This window comes from Diabrotica undecimpunctata, chromosome 4, assembly GCF_040954645.1.
Source record: "Diabrotica undecimpunctata isolate CICGRU chromosome 4, icDiaUnde3, whole genome shotgun sequence".
Classification (NCBI taxonomy): Eukaryota; Metazoa; Arthropoda; class Insecta; order Coleoptera; family Chrysomelidae; genus Diabrotica; species Diabrotica undecimpunctata.
In genome coordinates, this window is record NC_092806.1 from 14,452,137 (window position 1) to 14,467,832 (window position 15,696).

A 15,696-nucleotide genomic window follows, 5' to 3' on the forward strand; every position below is an offset into this window, starting at 1 on the left:
TTAAATCTTCACTTTGACAAAACTGAACTAAATGGTCACCCTTTTCATTTCTGTTACCTAAGCCATATTCACCGACAGTTTCTCCAACTTTACCCTGACCTACCTTGGCATTCAGATCGCCCATTACTATGTTAATGTGTTATCTCTTTGTTGTTCTCATCACCTCGTTTAAAGTATTATAGAATTCTATTTCCTCTTTGTCTTTGTCTGTTGTAGGAGCGTACACTTGTATGATGTTTAGTATGTTCTTATCTTTCAATTGTATGAGCATCACACGCTCTGAGAATGGAGTAAAGTTTACTACAGCATCTTTCCATTTTTTTGAGATGTTGACTCCAACTCCGTATCTATGCGTTGTGCTGTCACTTCCGGCATAATAAAACATTCCATGATTATTTGTGAGATATTTGCTATTTCCTGGCCATTGTATATCACTTATGCCTAATATGTCTATATCTAAACGATCCATTTCCAACACGGCGTTATCTAATTTTTCCGAAGAGAATAAGCTCCTTACATTTCATGTAGCAATTTTTATGGTTGTCTTTTTCTTATTACAAGTGTTTCGCAAGTTTATTTCCCCGTCATTCTCCGAGCACTTCCCAGTCTATTTTTATTTCCCTATTATCAAAACTTTATCATTTTAAAGGCGTATTCAGGGACTGATTTAGATGAGAGAGTATCGACCTGTCTCACACCTCGCTTTATATGAATTTCTCTGGTGGTTTCATGTAGTTTTACACCCATTGTGGCGGTTTGGTACGTGTTGGTACAAATGAATATACCCACTTATAAATGAGAACATGAGGGTAAAATTTTGACTGTTAAATTGAAAATGTGGTCAGATGAGGCACATAATGAGGTCAGATGACCCTTAAATTACGTAATTTGAGTAACGAACATTATAATTCTTTAGACAATAGGTCGATGATAAAGAATTACATTTTTTAAGGAAACGTGCAATTTCGCATCTCGAAAAAGGGACTTTATGTCCTCAGTGGTAACAACTACTGGTTTGTTTGTGATTGTAAAAATTTGTTTTGAGATAGCAAGACCTTCAAAACAAGCGATAGGTAATTTTTAAAAAGTAATCAGATAATATATGCCCATTAAGGGATAAGGGATTTAGAATCAAATTTATATTATTGTTTTAAATTATGTATAATTATTGCTATCTGCACATACAATGACTTTTATATGACATATAAAGTAATTTTAATTGCTAATAACAATCGTTGTAATATATTTACACATACAATTCTGAATCGAATTTTCTGAATCTGAGTGAGTGGCTTATATTAAACACCCTTTTTCGACAAGTTAATAAAGCTAAACAATAAAATGTCAATGGACACTAGGCAATGGTCTAGTGTCTCTAAACGTCTTATTTTTCAGACTCTACTAATTTCCTCTATCGACCAAGGACTGCAGCGATATAATACCATTTTGTACGAAAAAAGACAAACGGCAAACAAGGAGTAATATCCGTCTTTATTAGTTTAATAAAGCTGATCTGGGGATTACGGGCCAGCCATTTCATATAAAAATCGTTACACAGAAGGGTTGTCTTGTTGTTTATATAGGGATATTTGCTTTATAAAAAATGTGACGTAGACTTAAGTAAAGCTAATACATACACAAAAGATATTACTGAATGGAAAAAGCAAAATATAGATATCAAAAAATTAATGGGTGAATTAATCCATTAGTTTTTTCTTAATCTAGATTAAGAAAAAAATTAACAGGATGACTTTGTAATAGATGTAAGTTAGAAGTAAGCAGTCTGTGTAATTACAACCATGAGGCTGCAAATCTCCGAAAATGATTTTAAAAATGTAACAACATTTTATAATGTTAAAATTAAAATATATTTTATTTTGTTGTGCATGTATTTATATTTCAAAAGACAGTCATAGAAAAAGAAAAGTATGGTTTTTCTCAACCTTTCTTTCAGTCGTGAAGTATTGTTGTTTTAGGCGTGTCTAGAATTATTACATGCAATTTTATAACGTTTCAATTTTCAGAGAGGAAAGGGTTAAGTGCTCTGATGGTTTTATCAGAGATCGCTTATGATGTCCCGAAGTACGAAGTACAAAGTTCTTTAGAAAAGGCATTAGATTGTTTTTATTTAATAATCACAGCGGTGAAGGAGATTATTTTGTTGACTGCAGTGGTTCTAATTCTAAGGGTGAACTCGTACATCTTTTTTTAGGATTGTGATAAAACGAAAAACATATGCCAGAGTTCTCTGAATTTTTGAGAATAACGGAAATTTATTAAAAATGGTTTCAAGGATATCATTAACTCATGATATGAAGTTCTTCTTCTTCTTTTTATTTTTATGTCTACTCTGTTTGTTTTTCAATGTGCCTCCAGTAAGTTGTCGTTTCATCGTTTTCGTAGTCTTTCTACTGATATTCTTCCTATTGGGGAACCGTCTCTTGCCGTCTGTACTAGTCCATTTGTTGTTATTCGGGTTTTATGATCGTTTCATTCTATTCTTTTTCTACTTTTTACCTAGTTCTTGATGTTCTCCACCTGACATCTATGTCGTATATCTGTACTTCTAGCTCTGCCCCATAGTGTCTTGCCATTAATTTTTTCAAGTGTTTTCATCTCTGTTGTTTCTAACATCCTTTTTGTCCTCTCTGTATCAGGTGGTGTTTGTGTCGCTTATGTCATTATTGGTCTGATGACTGTTTTGTTAATTCTGCCTTTTATTTATTTTTCGATATTTTTAGTTTTCCATATTGTTTCAATTAGGCAGACTGCAGCTCTGTTTTCTCTATTCACTTAATATTCTACTTCAGTTTCGAGCATTCCGTAGCTAGATAATGTGATACCTAGATATTTAAACTCCATCACTTGTTCTATTATCTGTCCTTCCAGCTCTGATTTACATCTTAGTTAATTCGCTGTTGTAACCATGCATTTTGTCTTTTTTGGGAAAATTAACGTGTTAACATCTGCTGAGTTGACACATCTTACGTCGATTATTTTCGATGGATGTATATTTTGGTTGGTTATAACATAATCTATCATAGATCTTTGTCCACGGGTGTTATTAAATGTACATTTTTGTTGGTCTTTGTGCTCAAAAAATGTGTTGTTTATTCTAAGTTCGTTATTCATGCAGAAGTTGATCATCAGTTCTCCATTTTCGTTTTGAACATCCTCGTTATGTTTTTGCCTAATTTCGGGTATTACTTGATTACCTCTTCGATTGTTAAAATCCCCCAATATTATCATCTTTCCTCTGACTTGATCTACTACTTGTTGTAATCGATCATAAAACGTTTCCCTTGTTGTTTGAGGCTTGTTATTTACTCCACTGTAGATTAGTATGTATTCACCTAATTTTGATTATCCTTTTCCTTTCTTTTTTGTTTCCTGTAAAGCACAAATGTCTATTTCTTTCTCTTTCGACACTTGGTTTATTCCTTGGTCCCTTGAGATGATATTCCAGGTAGTAATTTTCATCTGGGTTTGGATGTTTTTTGCATGTCCTTATTTCTTGCTTTCTTGCTATGGTCGTCTTTATAGTATCAATGCAAGGCTGTATATTGTTTCTTTGAGCAGTATTCGTATTGACGATTGGTAGCTTGCTAACCTCACCAATCTCCCTCCACATTTTATCCGGGCTTGGGACCGGCTGTGGTAACAGCAGAGCTACTCAATCCACCCCGAAATTGCCCCATTCAGTGTTTATGTCAGAAGTTGATAATGTCAATTTGCCGAAATATTTGAACAAAACTAAATAAAGTGTATTCTTAAACAGACCGAGAATTTCTGAAAAATAAAATGGTTAGCTTACTAATTAAAACAACTAAAGAAAGAAAAAGATACTTTCCAGATGTATCCTTAATAATTTTTACTGCTAATATAACCAAAATTTAGCCATTAATTTTTGTTCACGTAATTACCAAACTCATCCAATTCGTTAAAAATAATATCAATTAGAAGAGCAATCCATTTTTCAAGAGACAAGGGCGACTTCACTTAAATTCGTTTAAAATTCCTCGTTGCTCTAAAAAAATACTCGAACGGAAAGAAAATAAATTAGGAATTTAATTGCTTCCGAGTTGTAATCCTTTTATCACGCTTGTGTTAAAATCAGGAGAGATTTATTTTAATTGTATAAAATGTGAAGTATAAAAGGTAATTTTTTTTTATAAAGAACCTGAGGTTGCTTTGTACGAGAATAATAAATAGACAGTACAGACATTGCCGTATCTTAATACAGAAAATACTTTCTTTTGAAGAAATAAGAAAATTTATTTAATACGATCTAAAAGAATGTGGTTTTCGGCGAGAGCGAAAGCAAGCGGAATTCCGTACCGGATTTGGAACAAATGATCACCTACACCATGGTCTAAACCAAGTTTATTAATCTATATGTTACGAGCAAAGCCCTAAATTGGACAATCCTAACATTGTACACAAATTATTGTCCACTTCTAGCATTGTACCCCCAAAATGTACAATGTCCGAAATAATCAAAGTAATTGTGGAAAAGCTCATCGGTTCGAATCGATTATTATTGACAAGCGACACACCAAATCAAAAATTGAAAAATCGAATCGAAGAAGAAATTGTTCTACAATAGAGATATTGTTAGTGAAACATTTCAAAGCTTCAAGAGATAGATACGTCACTATAATATAGGGAAGATGTTTGTAAAACATCTTAGATTTTCAAGAGAGATGTATGATAATTTAAAATAATTTAATTCTACGAATCTAAAAGTCAAAAACGCTGGTTAATTATGGATTTATAACCTCAATTGATGTTTGTTTGTCGTTAATAACAAATGGGGAATAATCGTAAAAATCGATATGAATCGATATCTGATATATTATCTTAAACTTTGACGCATGGCTACTTATTGAAATTCGAACATTGTACAGCAATTCTTTTATACAAAGTCCGCCGATTATATATATTTCGGAGATTGTACAGTAAAGGGGTACAATGCTAGAAGTAGACAAGATTTTTTGTACAATGCTAGGATTGTCCAATTTCGGACATTGCTCGTAACATATACACACACAGAGCATTAAAACAGTAATAGAAAAGACTATCGAATACTCTCGACCACTCATTCTGGATTTTGGAGATTTTTATAAAGCCTTTGGCACGGTAGAATTTGACAAAATCCTGAAAGCGCTACAAGCATGCCGCATTGACTACCGATATACAAGGTTAATTTATAATACATACAAGAACGCAACTATGTCGGTGAAACTACATAAAAACACGGATCACATCCCGATCGGCAGAGGAGTCCGACAAGGTGATACCTTATCGCCTAAACTGTTTACTGCGATACTAGAATATGCTTGTAAAAAACTTAACTGGGAAGAGAAAGGCCTGGACATTGACGGTAGGAGATTAACAAATTTGAAATTCTCAGACGACATAGTTTTGTTCTCGGACAACCTCAACCAGATATACTACATGAACTTCAGTTAGTGTGTGCCAGTTTGGGTCTTAAAATAAACATCTCTATAACAAAATTCATGGCAAACCTAGTACCTAGCGGAAATATCAATATTGGAGACAACGAAGTAGAGCTGGTGAAAGAATACATATACCTTGGACACGGAATAAAGATCACAAGAGACAATCAAATATGCGAACTAGGAAGAGGAATAAACCTAGCATGGGCAGCCTATAGAAAACTCAAAGATATCTTCAAAAGCAATATACCAATTTCTTTAAAACGTAAAATATTTGACCAATGTGTGTTGCCTCGTTGCCTGTGATGATCTATGGTGCCGAAAGTTTGACATTGGCAGCTACAACTTCTAAAACGCTTCAAATAGCTCAGAGTAAAATGGAAAGGTCAATGCTGAGTATATCGCTTCCTGATCGAGTTAGAAATGAAGACTTAAGACGAAGTACAGGAGTTAAGGATGTAATTTCCCGAACTGCTACACTGAAATGGAACTGGACCGGTTGACCGGATGAAAGGTGGACGAAGAGATTGCTTGAGTGGAAACTGAGGCTAGACAAAATAATCGGAGGAACAACCCCTACGCGTTGGACTGATGATCCCAAAAAAATGTCAAGAAAAAAGTGCTCAAGATAGAACACAATGGACAAAAATGAGGGAGGCCTATGTCCAGCAGTGGGCCCAATTCTGAGGACATTATTGGTTAAACAATGGCACATAATGCTGTCGAACAGAAGAACAATATTTCATAGGTTTATACTAATAGAGAAAATAAAATATAAACTTCTGGTCTATAATATTTCTAAAAATATATTAAAAAAACCCAAAATACGATACTCAATTTCGTTATTCTCTTAAAACCATCTATTATACATGATTGTACTGCAGCAAAACGGTTTATTTCATGTCTTTTATTACTTATTATACCAGTTTTCGGGGCTTTGTAGACATGGAATATATGTAACAGCTATCCGTCATCAACCTACATTTATGTTTGATTTGGTCTTGGTATAATCAGGACTGGTGTATCAAAGCGATATCATACCTTCTTATCTTCTTCTTCTCGTGCTGTCTTCTAACGAAGGTTGATGATAATTTCTTTAAACGCTTCCCTATCTTTTGCAACTAAAATATCTGTTCAACACTGAGGTTAGTCCAATCTCTGATATTCCTCAGTCAAGTTTTCCTATTTTCCTACATATTTTCTTCCTTCCAGAGAGTATTTATCGTTTCGAAGAATGTGCCCTAATTATGATATTTTTCTTATTTTAACTGTCAATGACAATACGTCTTAATATTTCTTCATTTGTAGTTTAAGCTGTCTAACGAATTTTAAGAATACGTTTGTAGAGCCACATTTCGAATGCTTCTAATTTTTTTATGGATTGGGATTTCGATGGTTTAAGTTTCTACCCTATATAGCAGTCGACCAAGCATAGCATTCTACGAACCGCAATCTAAAGCCAAACTTAATTTCTTATTTATTAAAATTGAGTTGTACTTTACAAATCCTTTTCAGACCATTTCTATTTTGACTTTTATCTCCTCCTCTGGGTCTAACTGGGAATTAAATATTGCTCCTAGGTATTTAAACTTTTCGACCCTTTTCAGCTGTTACCTTTCAGTATAAATTGAACGTTATTGATAGAGGTTTTTGCGATCACCATACATTTAGTTTTATTTATATTCATTGTTAGTCTCATTTTTTGCTTCCAATGTTAATTCTTTCCAAAAAGACCTATACGTCTTTTATATTTACTGACATAATGTCAGTATCGCCTGCAAATCCTATGTTATTAATAATGTTTATCTTTACCTACTGCTGCTGTTTAATTTTGTAGCATAATATTTTTTCTTTAAAAATAAAAATAAATTTGGCTGATAGCGTGACAGCGACCGAAAACTATTTGCTTCTCGAGGTTTTTGTCGAATCATCTGAAAACAAAAGTAGCAACGTAGTTGTCGAATTTGATTTGGTCTAATTGGTCTAAAAAATACCGGTATTTTAGGATTAAATTGCGTTTACAAGGAGTAGCAGAAGGGAGATCCTATTGACCACGTTAGATCTGCTAGAAAAGTGTACAAGGGGACACGGGAAGATGAGGTGGAAGAGTAATGGAGGGACTAGGCAAGTGAAGACCGTTTTCGTAAGAGTTTTGAAAAACCGGCAAAGTTTTCCTTAATTCCATGTGTGTGGTAAGAAGAAGGTGGAGTTGAGCTTAAAATGCAGTGTGGCAATCTTTGTAATGTGAGGTAATCACCATTTGTTCGATATAGTTTTAAGCGGAAAATAAGTATCCGAGTTTAAAGGATCACATATAGTTATCATTCAGGATAATCTCAAGTCCAGATTTGGTTTTGATTTCATTTTTTCTAGGATTTGTCCAGCCTCTATTTTGTGTCTCCAAGGGTCAGAGATTTTGATTGTTTGAAGTTTATGGGACAATGTTTTTTTTTGTTCAAATGTAAGGTAACGAAATTTTCCTATAATTTAAAAAAAAATAACTAGCCATTGAAGCGAGTGGTTTTGTTAATTTTTTTTAAATAAACATTTATCTTTAATAAGATTTGCCCTCATAATAATTTAAAAGTTTATAAATAAATAGAAGTTTTATGTACCAACTAATTGTCATATTTTAGTTTCTTTTAAATAAAATAAACCTTTTAATTAGTAATTCAGAAAATTTGGGTAGTTTCATTTCGACATATGACAGTTAGTACATCTTTTTCTGCCATTTGATACATAATTATAGTTTTAAATTTTGTTTTGTTGTCAGAAGGTTCAATGTAATGTTTTTTGATAGATTTAGAGATTTTTTTGTAATAACTGTTTATGTAAAATAGAAATAAACATGTAGTTTTTCTGTTTAAACTAGAAGTTTAGAAAAATATTCTTTTTCGTAGTTAGTTCTCCCCAGCCACCAAAAAAAGGAATCCTTATCCACGACCCTATTCTCCAATCAAAACACTAGTTCGTAAACGTTTCAATTTTTTTGCTTATCATCATCATCATCATTGGCTTTTACAACTCTTCGTGAGTTTTTGCCGCGTTTACTATTGCCTTCCATTGATTCCGATCCTGTGCTATTATTTCCCATGGCCTTACTTCCATCTTCTCCAGGTCTTCCCTGACTGCGTCTTTCCACCTTTTTCTAGGCCTTCCTGTCGATCTTCTACCATCTGGTCTTTCCCAAAACACATTGCTAATCAGTCTGTCGTCATCACTCCGTACGACGTGGCCTGCCCATCTTAATCTATTGGCTTTTATGTATCTCACGATGTTTCCTTTTCCGAAGAGAGTCTCTATTTCATTGTTGTATCTGCTCCTCCATTCATTTGTCACGCTGTCCCTGCAAGGACCATATATAATTCGCAGGATTTTGCGTTCCCATACTAATAGCTTATTGATTTCTTTCTTTCTCAATGTCCATGTTTCACTTCCATATGTCACTGCTGGTCGTATTATGGTTTTGTACATTTGGATTTTGGCACGCCTTGAGAGAAGCTTTGACCTCATTAGATGTTGAATGGCAAAGAATGATTTATTCCCCGCCTGTGTTTTCACTGGTAATTGTTGCTCCTAGGTATTTGAATTCTTTGACCACCTCAAAATTATGATCGTTTATGGTAATGTTTTGTCTTATTCGCTGTCGTTCCTTTTTTGATACGACCATGTATTTAGTTTTTTCTTCGTTTATTTTCAGGCCTACGCTTAGTGTTGCTTCTTCAAAGTTCGATACTATATCCTTAACTTCCAGTGTTGTCTGTGCTACTGCATCTACATCATCTGCAAATGCGAGAATAATCTTTGCTCCTCTGGCAGTTATGTCTGGTTTGACTCTGGTATAGATTTTTCGCATTGCATATTCCAATGCTAGGTTAAATAGTAATGGGGACAGCGGGTCTCCCTGTCTGAGTCCGGTGCTTATGCCGAAAGCCTTTGAAGTTTTGCCTCCTATTCTAATTTGTGCAAAGGAATTGTTGACACACATTCGCGTAATCATGGTCAGCTTCTTTGGTACGCCTAACTCCATCATTGCACTCCACAGTTTTAAGCGATCTATGGAATCATATGCTTGTTTGAAATCTATGAAGATCTGGTGTACTTCTTTATTATATTCCCAATACTTTTCTAGCATTTGTCTGATAGTAAATATTTGGTCGATTGTTGATCTTCCAGGCCTAAAGCCGCATTGGTAATCGCCAATAATTTCCTCTGTATATGGCAGTAATCGTTTTAGTACAACTGAAGCTAATATCTTATATGTAGTACCGATTAGTGAGATTCCCCTGTAGTTGCCACATGTATCCTTTCTGCCTTTTTTATGTATTGGCACGATAATACAGCCACTCCATTCTTTTGGCATTATTTCTTGTTCCCAGGCTTCCTTCATTAATTGGTGTATTTTAGTTCTAAGTTCATGCCCTCCTTTTTTAATCAGTTCTGCATCAATATTGTCTAGTCCCGGGGATTTGTCATTTTTTAGGGTTTCTATCGCCGTGATAATTTCTTCCAGGCTTAGCGGGGGTACTTCTATCTCGGCCGTTTGGTACTCACAATTTGCTTTATTTCCATCCGCGTCTACCTGGACATTTAGAAGACTTTCAAAGTATTCAGCCCATCTTTCGATTTTTTTGCTTATCCTATCTCCAAACCCAGTAATTGTTCAGTCCCCGTTTTTTAGACCCCCTATAAGCAAATAATATTGTTACAATTTCAATATCGATTTTTTGCTTAAGTCAACGCTTTTTGGAAATCTGTGAAACGTACGAACACACTTTTATTATATTCCCTGCGTTTTTGTAATAGTTCCATCATTGTAAACAGTTCTTTTCTTGTGCCTATTCCACCTCTACAACCATGGTGTTATCTAATTGCTCTTCACATTTTTTATATATGCGCTGTTGAATAATTTTCAGTGGGATTTTTAATTCGTGGCTCATGAGGTATAAGATACATAAGTATTTCAAAAATTTTAGCAGCCATATTTCTTTTCGTCCTACATATTCCTCTCCTATTTTTCTCCTTACGTTTTGTGTTTCGGAGGTCAATTTTATTTTTACAGAACTTTCTTCTTTTGATCCTTTTTCGTTTATTAGTTACAGACAAAGGATAATTTATTCCATTTGCTGGGTCCCCTCTTAATTCATTGTCCAACTCTATTATAATTTCTCACTCAGATAAATTTTATTCGAAATTGTATTAGCAATAGACTAGCGGACCAACTTGACATCGAGTTTTTTAAATGAAATTTTTATTTTGCGAGAAAAATATACAATATATACAATGACCGGAAGTAAAAATATTTTTATCAATAACTCAAAAACTATAAATGATAATTTCGTGAACTTACATTTTTGAACTCTACGTTGAATTCTCTATTGATTTGACTAATAAAAACGAAACCGGAAGTCGACCTCAAAACCGGAATGCAATTTTTAGTTCATCAAATGTCGACATGGATATTTAGCAGTTAATTTTGCATGCTGATCACGAATCCGGTGTCAGATTTGCTCTATCTTGACGTTTTATGCCCGTTTCGGTCACTTCCGGTGTTGGATCGCAACCGGAAGTACATATTTAGATTCGTCTCGATGAGACCTTTCGATCCATATATACATTGTGGGGTCTAAAACTTAATGTAAATTTTAACTTCCGGTCATCTCAAAACCGGAAGTGAATTTTTGTACCAAAAGTATATCTTGACAATCTCATACGTAATACTAATAATATTCCGAAAAAATATTTTAATTATCTAATACGGTTTTTAAGTAAAGTGGTGGACAAGAAAAGGGCTTAGCGTTTTAGTATATAAGATTCATTAAAAAAATCTAGGGGAGATATATTCCGAGTGCCTCTATCTATAGAAGCTTTTTTAGAATTCACTATATTAGTGATAGAAACTATTTTAAAAAGCATGTAGAACTTTCAGGTACGAGATCAGAATTCTCTTAAATTTATTGTCTTCTTAAAGCTCGCCTTAATAAATCTAATTTTTTCCTTTCCCTGAAAAACGCCCTGTAATAAAATGCTCATAATTAGAATAAAAGCCTCTTAACTCTTTAAATTAAGGTATTATTTTTTATACGAAACTGTAATAAATACTCGCATCTCAATATGAGGTTTTCGTTGAAAATATTTCATTTTTGGGATTGACTATATCAGGATGTTTACAAAGTTTTTCTAAATTTAAACATATTTTTTAAAAATTATATGATGGATTATAATTAAAGTTTTACCTTAAAGGTAATATTTAAAAAATTTACATTTCATTCGCTGGATGTTTGCATATATTTTATTATTTTGCACAATGCACGAGGTATTTACATGAGCTGATACTTTAGAAATGTTTACCTGGTTTTTATAAAGTCTTTCTGAATTAAAATGTTTGGTGAGTGTGAGCACTACGAGGTTTTAAAGCTTTTCACGAAAGAATATTTTTATAAAAAAAATAACATTCGCGATTTTCTCTCTACAGTGACGAATGGTGTTATGACCTAGAGTTCTAAAGGTTATTATTTATTTTTCACTAAAAGAAGACCATAGATAATATGTACATAATGACACTAAAATGACGATGTACGAGTATAAAATATTGTGTCACAGTGTTGGTCGCCATACTCCTCCGAAACGACTGGAATTGTGTATATAAAATTGTGTATGAAATTTTACATGTGTACTCTGTAGGTCTACTTATCTACTTTTCATATCCCCAAGGGGTAAGAGTGGTTCACTTCAAACATTTTTTTTAGTTTAAAAATATTATTTAATTTTTATGTTTTTATGATGGCATTAAGAAATATATAGAGGCCTTAATTTTCGTCCTTCTATTACCAACCTCTTTTTTTAATAGTCATATTAATGACACAGAATTAGTTGCCATACTTCTCCGAAATGGCTAGACCGATTTTGTAAAATTTTATAAGTAGGTCTGAAAATTTTTATCTATTTTTCATTTCCCTAAGGGGTAAGGGTGGTTCAGGCCAAACATTTTTTTCTATTTTTTAAAAAAATTTTATTATCTTTATGTTTTTGTGCTGTAACAATAAAAAATACATACAACCTATAATTTTCACCTCTTTATTAGTAACCCTTATTTTTTTAATAGCTATATTAATGCCACAGAGTTATTTGCCATACTATGCCAAAATGGGTTGACCGGGTTTTATGAAATTTTATATGTACATTCGGTATCTCTGATAATTAGTCGAAATCTTATTTTTATACCCCTAAGGGGTAAGGGTGGTTCGCCCTAAACATGTTTTTTTTTTCACACATGTACAAAATTCATAATTTTTAATTTTTTTATGATGTGATATTAAGCAATACATACAGCCCTAAATTTTTACCCTTAAATTACTAAAGCATATTGTTTTATTGCCATACTAGTGTCACAAAGTTAGTTGCCATACTCCTCCGAAATCGTCTCACCGGTTTTTATTTTCTTCTTCTTTCTTCTTCTATGTAGGCTTTAAAGCTTGTTTCTTCTTCAATATTAGCCTCCTAAATTGTTTAATCGCACCATCTTTTTCTTGGTCTGCCAATACTTCTTCCTCTATTTGGTGACTTATCTCATGCTATTTAAACTATCCTATCCTCTGCCATTCTACTAATGTGTTCGTTCCACTCCTGTTTCCGTTTTGCAGTCTTTATGAAATTTTATATTATACAATCAATTGCCATCTACAGTCACTCATTAAATTATACAAAACAATAAAAACGGTGCGTGGCACTTGGGTAGTGCCGACAGAAGCGAATATTTCTAATTGCGCGTGTAAGCTATTGAAATTTTACGTCAGCTTTTTATTGAATTGTTAATATTTTTTTATAATAACACCACACATTTAAGTTCTATAAAATTTAAACAATTTTAATGTTTTTCTTTAAAATTTCTTTAATTATTCTTTAAATAATTATAGTAATTTTTAAAAGTTTTGAAATATTATACAGAGTTTAGCCATCATTTACATTTTTAGTTTTATCTTGTATTTATGTTTAATAACCTCATTTTGATTATCGTTACATTCATTTTAATTTTATGTTATTTAAATAAATTTTATTTAGTTTTAATTATTTTATTTAATGTCATCTAAATATATTTAATTTATTTAATTTTATTTAATTTTTTTAAATTTTATTACATTTTATTTAATTATATTTAATAATATTTAATTTTAATTTGAGTTTATCTTATTTTATTTTATTTTGGGAAAATGACGTTTTTTAAACATTATTTTACAATTTTATAGTAACATGTGTTTTAGCAATTTTACGAAAAAATTAATTACTGAAGTAGTAAAAGTTCCGAGTAAGGGTGTTTTAATCATTAATTTATAGAATAAATTAGCAATAAATCAACCGTATCCTCTCAAGAACAAAATATGATTGAAATGTCATATGTAGATAGTTCAGATTTCTTTCCTAGGTGGCGTAGTTACCCTACCGGACACACAGTGTGGCTTGTCCTAGCGTTTTATTTAGATATATAGTTTATTTATAGTTGAATGATTTTCCCCTCGTGTCAAAAAAATAAAAACTAGTTCAAAAATTAAAGGCAAGAATAAAATATTTAAGATATTCAAATTTTGGTGGATGCACCTACAAATATCTTGGCGAATGCTATTTCAAATCCCACTAAAGTTTTTTATATGAACTCAATTGCCGGATAGTGCCATATCATGTCGCCACTTCTTCCTACCTGCATCGTCTTAAGTTTTTTATACCTTTTTCTCTTTATACTACACACATAAAACTACAATGTCACGTCTACCAAAAGCGATTCTCTCTCCGTATAAAAGTCAAACTCATTAGTTCTACACTGCGAACCGAAATGTACCTACATTGTTGGACTTAAGCTTTTTAATCTTTTTATCCTTCTCAGTCCGTTTTGAAAAACGAACATTCTGATTTTTAATAAAAGCCATTTCTATTGTGTTGATGTGAAAAGAAACAGGCCCTTTTCTTTGCGAGGATTTGCAGAAAGCGATTATTTGCCAAACTAAACAACAACTACTTGGAACAAAAAGCGTCTCAAAATGAAAAAGGACGTATTTAAGGAAAATAATATATTTACTATGATAAAAAATTCTAAGTTAAATGGGAACCGTGTTTATTTTATAAAATAAATAGCTTCTATCTACTTTCATGGAAAAAGCGAAACAAAACTTTGTAGATTTAGTAAAAAGCTAATTTATTGCACGGTAAATCAAAAGATTTTACCAAAAAGTATCATTATTGAAAAAACACCAACTTTGAGAAGTGTGAGCGTAAAAAACTCTGACAGTTCTTTGAAGTTTGAGATAAATAAATAGTACATACTAGCAAATTATTCTAACAGATGACAAAGAGGCAGCTAAGAAAGAGATAGAGCCTGAAAAGCTAAATTCTAAAGAAAAGGTTAGACTAGAAATGAAAATGAATGCTTGAGAAAGTAAAACGAAGAATTAAAAAATATGAATAAAAAGATAACAGTGATTCTTCTTTTTTTTATGGTAATATCTTCATTAAAGGTTGACAACAATCTCAGCGAATTAATGTATATCTTGTGTAGCTCGAAATGTGAGTCCAACCAATCCAATCTCATCTATTGTTCAACCACGCATTTTTTCATCTTCCTTGTTTAACAAAGGTTGTTTATTGTTAAATTTGTCTTTGATTTTGATCGTTTTCTCACATACATTTTTCCATTCTTCACATGAAAATTCGTAGATCCCATCACATTGTTTAATTTGAACGTTACGTTTCTTGATCCTACATATTTTTTATGCTGCTCAAACCAATTGGATGGGATTAAGATGAAGAAGATTAGGTGTTAGTCCTAATACCTCATGGCTATATAGTCTTGCGATAGGATCAATGACGCATTTTACAAAGCTAAGCTCATCAAATATGTTTATCGCTTAAGCATTTCTTCATGTTTTTTTAACTAGTTGAAGTAGTAGCTTTGTCCGCCTGTTTATTGTGATATGGTGCGTTGTCAACAATGATAACATTAATTACTATATTAATGGGAATAAGCCACAATTAAAGGTTAAAGTAAGTTTATTGGCGTGTCAATTTACACTTCGGAAATCGTTCTCAAAATACAAGCATTAGTAAATTCAACAAATTTTGTTTTTTTGTTACTTGGTGAAAAATTCTTCTAATAATTTAATTTTATCTGACTCATTTATATTGACAATTCAGACATACATTACACATTTTAAAGTAGACGACTTTAAAATGATATTGCCATAATTGT

General features: G+C 32.5%; 1 protein-coding gene across 1 annotated transcript in view; it reads right to left on the bottom strand.

The window, feature by feature from the left end:
- LOC140439213 (GTPase-activating Rap/Ran-GAP domain-like protein 3) overlaps positions 1-15,696 on the bottom strand; it is a 685,378-nt gene that overhangs the window by 580,928 nt on the left and 88,754 nt on the right. The gene's annotated exons all lie outside the window — the stretch shown is intronic.